At 39.2% G+C, this 5,491-nt stretch overlaps 1 protein-coding gene across 3 annotated transcripts in view; it reads right to left on the bottom strand.

Annotated features, from left to right (window-relative positions):
- The window catches only part of LOC118745524, a 418,331-nt gene that overhangs the window by 301,409 nt on the left and 111,431 nt on the right, over positions 1-5,491 (bottom strand). The window lies entirely within an intron of this gene.

Below are 5,491 nucleotides of genomic sequence, written 5' to 3'. Positions count from 1 at the left end.
AAAAGACTTAGTTTTGTGGAAAATATGTTAAAAAGCATGAAAAAAAAATGTTTCCAACATTTTGCTTCATAAGCACTACAAAAATTTTCTTAATCAATTTTTTTTTTTTAATTTGAATTGTTGCACAGGTTTCTAGCAATAATTGGCTTTAACGGATTGAAAAAATATCAATTAGTCGACGAGTTATAGCCAAAAAACCATATAAACAATATGCTGAAAATCGGCATTTGACTATTCGAACTAACATAAACAAACGCCGCGATACGGGTCTTCTAATTTAGCCTCTATTTTCACCCCTCACTCTCAGAATCGACCTAACTTTTGCAACCTGAATTTGTTCCACAGTGTAATTGTAACTGCATGAGCGTGTGATTTGTTGTTGCTAGCGGTACATCAAATACACATGCAGCAACAACCTGATACGCCAGCCTGTACTTGAGCGGAAGTGCGAATTCGTGCATGTGTGTATGTGGGTATACTAAACACCCATGATGTTGCATAAATGCTGGCAACAGCGTATAAGAAGTCAGACAACATGTATTGCTAGCAACATGTGTCCCGATGAGTAGTATGAGTGTGTGCGTGTGAAAGCGGTATCTGATACTAAATCTTCGGGCCGAATTGCGGTTTGCATGGGGGAAATTTTCCGGCTTTGTCACCCTTATAAAAAGCCTCTAAGGGCTGCCAACGGCATTAAAATACATTGGTGGCGTGCAAAGTGGAGTCGTGTTTAAAGCGAAAGTTAATGCGCGGAAGTGTTGTGAAAGTAAATACTATAAAAAAAAGAATATACATATGTAGATGTTTGCAGTGGTAAAGCGAGTTAGAAGCTATCCCGCCAACTGTTCGGTTTTCGCCCAAAGTGAAAGTAACGTAGGAAAAGGCTAGAATTGGAGGTAAGTAAAGTATCTTAAAAAAGAAAGAAAAAATCAAAAAAAAAAATGCTTAACCACTTGCCTGGGACCTACTATAGACGCATTCATACATGCAGGCATGATGCGTATATATCTACGCGTGTATGTGGGGTGTATGCATGCAAATATGCAAAATCAGAGCCCTGAAGTATTTTTAATATTGTTGAAATATATTTTTGCGTTTTAGGTCGCCAGCAGAGGGGACACTAAATGACCTCCAGCTAATATCCTGCAAGAGACACGCCATATACGGGCAAACAGCGCGTTACCAAAAACAAAAAGAAGGGGGGGACAAAAAGACGTTCATGGTGTCTAACCACAACACTGATGCACAATTACCAGCCGTCACCTGCGCTAAATTGGTTGAGAAAAGTATCCAATTTATAAGCCTTCCTGAAGGAGTCATATACTTTTGGGAGGGGACCATCGTCACTGCTGATACACCCCCGCGAGTTTTCTATCAACAACATCTCCAGCTGATTGTGATGCCCAACAAAAGTGGGTAAACGACCGTCAACATTTTCTAATCGGGAGAAGCGCAACAAAGATCATCAGCGACGCAGGAGCGGGCTGAATTAAAGGAAGAGTGAACCACCAAACCAACGACTACGTGGGAGCCGCCAGAGCGCAGCAACGACACCACCAACGTATCGCTCATCACCAGAGCTCAGCACCAACACCATCAAAGTCCCACTCAACACCAGTCCCAGCAGCAACGGAGCAGCAGTAGCACCTATACGACGTAACTCGGAATTTAATATATTTTTTTTTTACTTAATCTTTAGTTTTCCCGGAGTATTTGAATTCAATTATGTTAGTATTAAATATTATATTCGAAATTTTAGAGTTAGCTTGAAAGGAAAGCGATCATTTGTTAGTAGTCTTTTTCATTAATTTCTGTAAGCATTACTTACGCTCTTTTATTACAGCTCGTTGGTAGCTTAGCTTAGTTTCCTCTTTAACCAAGTTCAGGCTGAGTTTGCTTGAGTTTTACACATTCTATTTTAGGGTTTTCATTTGTTTGTTTAACAGTGATTCTTTCGGGTTTTTTGCTTTTTATACATTTCGCTTTCCCATCGTCAATATCGGTAATATAAACTTTTTGGGTCACTCTTTTTATATTCACTTTTTGCCTATCAATAACATTTTTTTTTTGTAACTTTTTGAATTCTTTGTTTTTTTAGTAATTTTGCCCGACTGTTATAAGCGTAACAGCTTGGACTACTTTTTGCGTGAAACCAAGTTTAATAGAAATGAATTATTTCACGTCAATTTATATTCACTTTTGTTTTTTTATGCATTTGTATATATGTATATATATATATATATATATATCTATATACATATATATGTATATATATATATATATATATATATCTATATACATATATAGGTATATATGTTTTATTTTGCACTATTATATATTGATCACGCGTTTTAACCACTTTCGTTCTATTCCCGCGATCATGAGCGACTGATAGGCCGGCGTACGACTAGAATCATAGTACTACTACGGCACGTGAACACATGTATGTATGAATTCTTCTCTCCCACACAGGCTCTTCTCCGGAATGTTGGTACCATCATCGGACAGGTGAGTGAGTAAAGTTTTAACTATTCTTTGTTTTCTTACATACACATATGCGTACGTATATACTTACCTAGATTTTTTGGGATTACGGTGTTGTACTTGCGTATGTACATTGTTTTGAGATATCGCGGTAAAATTTACATGAATAATATAAGGGATTAAATAAAAGATCGCGGTATTGAGAACCGTTTTACATCAGCTGGCCGCGTTGTAATTTTGTAGAGAAATTGATTTTATGTTGCATACTGTTTTTTTTTGTTTCTTCGGTAACGTTCTTTCGTTTTGAGGATAGTTATTAGTATACTCAGGTACATATATCATTCTTATACATGCATATGTTCCTGTGCTGATTTATACATGTATACGAATTTATATACATATTGCCCCTGAATTGGATTTCCTTGTTTACTTACTGTATGTTGAAAGAATATTTAGGTATTAGGGCGGTAGTTAAATTTGAATGAAAATTAGTATTTAAGGATTCAATTTTGTTTGTTTTATTGGATAATTTAATAAAAAAAAACATGAGTTATGGGGGAAGTGTATAGTAACAAAATGAGGCATTAATTTCTTATAGTTGGTGTGGGTGTTGCGCTTGCGCACGAGAGGGGACACGGCGGTAATGACAGACAATAGGACAGATTGACTTATGGTGGCAGTTTGACTGACCAACGGACTTCGTCAGGTTAAGGGGGCGTTGTAAGTTCAGAGGAGTCAGCACAACGCCCATCGCTTCGCGTCAGTTGAACGCTAATGAGGGTGGGTGGACTCTCCCTGACGGAACTGGACTTTTCGTTTCGTTTCTCGTTATTTCAGCTTCCTACTTTGCTATCGTACTCTATTACCCATATTCGGCATGAGAACATTGTTTTTGTTAGTGTAGCGCTGGCGGGGCGAACGCAAAAGAACCCCCCCAACCGATGAGCTACGCCTGCGACCGCAAGCATGCCGACTTGCCACTCGCCCTTGCCACAAACCTGCAGCTACATAACAAACCACACGCTCGCCCCCTTACATTTACGCAGGATACAGCGAATACACAGAAGCGCGAATTCCACTAGTATTTAAAAAGTTAAGTTTTTTATCCACAGTATCACAGGACCAACAATCATTCCAACTTACTCTTGACAAATCTTGATACAGAACTTTCACATTGATGTACTTATAATCACGACACATGAACGTAGTTCTAACAGAGAGCGATTAAACAAGACATCTACCGTACAGAAAATGAGATCATGGTCAGATACAAAGAATATTTGATCAAATTTGCAAACATGATTGAGGCTAGAGGTGATAAAATAAGCTAGTAGGCTGGGATTTGAGTTGTTGGCAAATCTCGTCGGTAAAAGTTTGTTTACTATTGAAAGACCAGCAGTCAGCACATGATCACATATTTTGGCAGTATAAGAATCATTTACAGGAGATTCACATTAAAATCACCACAAATAACATAAAATTCATAGTCAATTAAGTACATAGACAATTCGATAAAAAAGGAATCTAACAAACAACATTTATAAGGATTATAGACACATGAAACTAAAACACTTGGTTTGCCATCGGAAACCTCAGCAATAATTAACTCCGTTTCAGTATTGGAGGATAATGCCAAAGAGTTAATCTTTAAAGAGGATTTACAATAAATGACAACGCCCCCTCCTCTTTTATTACTCCCGTCATGGCGAACAAAATTATAGCCTGGAATGCTGTAATAAAAATCCGAGACATTGGCGCTGAACCAGGTTTCCGAAACACAAATAAGATCAACCAATGATCCGTCAAAGACACTTCTTACGTAGTCCAGTTTGTCGCCGCTAAGGCTTCTTGCATTAAAATGAGCCACACAATATGTCTAGCAAAAGTTTGTGATTTCCACCAACGCTGTTATTAACTAGGTGTAGTGACATCAAACTTAGAGGAGAAGAGAAAACTACAAGCACAATAGCATACATGCGTAATGTAAAAAAGAATAAAATTGAGAGTGAGAAGATAGATAAAGAAAATATAGTGGATTGAGAAGAGGTAAACTATGTTAAGAGATATAACAGAGATATTAATACTATTTGACATGTGCAAAACTGTCATGAGCCGCCGACCGCAACCCGTTGAACATCCTCCTTGGTAACAACTTTTATTGCATCCCCTTGTGGCTGTGCACGAACGAAAACAGTACCACGAAAAGAGAAGGCAGGCAATATACGCTTTTGCTTCTTTAGCTGCAAGGCAAACTGAAGAACCTCGCGATTGCTTTTAGCAAGACTCCCATGTATGTATATGCGCTCGTCAGTATGACGGCCAATGTCTCGCAAAAGAATGCCCCTCTTATTCTGCTTCACAAATCTCGCAAGCGCCATGAACAGCAACCGCCGATCAGTAGAAGAGACAAATTTGACAATTACTGGCGCATTTTTAGCGTTGTTACCTTTGCGCACACGAAAGGCAGCACGGAGAGGGTACATACAAAACCTACTGATGAAAAACATATTTCGGTCTCAACAGTTTTAGGCAGAACTGTTAAAAGGTAGTCATAAGCCATTTGAATATAATGACCCCTATCTCCTCTATTACAAAATATTTGAACTTCTTTTACTGGCACGTCGGATAAATTACATATACGTTTTTTAGATTTGAGGAAGTTTTGCGTAGATTGATTTAAAAAATTGGTGACAGGTAATAAGATCAACGGAAATAAGGTCAATTGACTTTATTTCCCACCCTGGTGCGAAATAAAGTCAATTGACATTATTACCTTTTTAAAAACGAAATAAAATCAACTGACATTATTTCTCTTTCAAACATTAAATTTGCTTAGCTTCGCGGCGGGCCGCGTCAGCGCGCTACACCGCGCGCGTCGCGCTCGCGCCCCGCGCTCGCGCCCCGCGTACCCCCCGCGACCGGCGCGCACACCGCGTCACGCTACGCCGCGGGCCCCCCGGCCCCCCTCCCCGTCTCCCGACGTGCTGTAGCGCAGGTAGATTAATTT

Source organism: Rhagoletis pomonella, unplaced genomic scaffold (genome assembly GCF_013731165.1).
Source record: "Rhagoletis pomonella isolate Grant_MI unplaced genomic scaffold, Rhpom_1.0 Rhpom_scaffold_00009, whole genome shotgun sequence".
Classification (NCBI taxonomy): domain Eukaryota; kingdom Metazoa; phylum Arthropoda; class Insecta; order Diptera; family Tephritidae; genus Rhagoletis; species Rhagoletis pomonella.
Note: the sequence above shows the minus strand (reverse complement) of the source record. Positions and strands in the feature narration are given on the sequence as shown.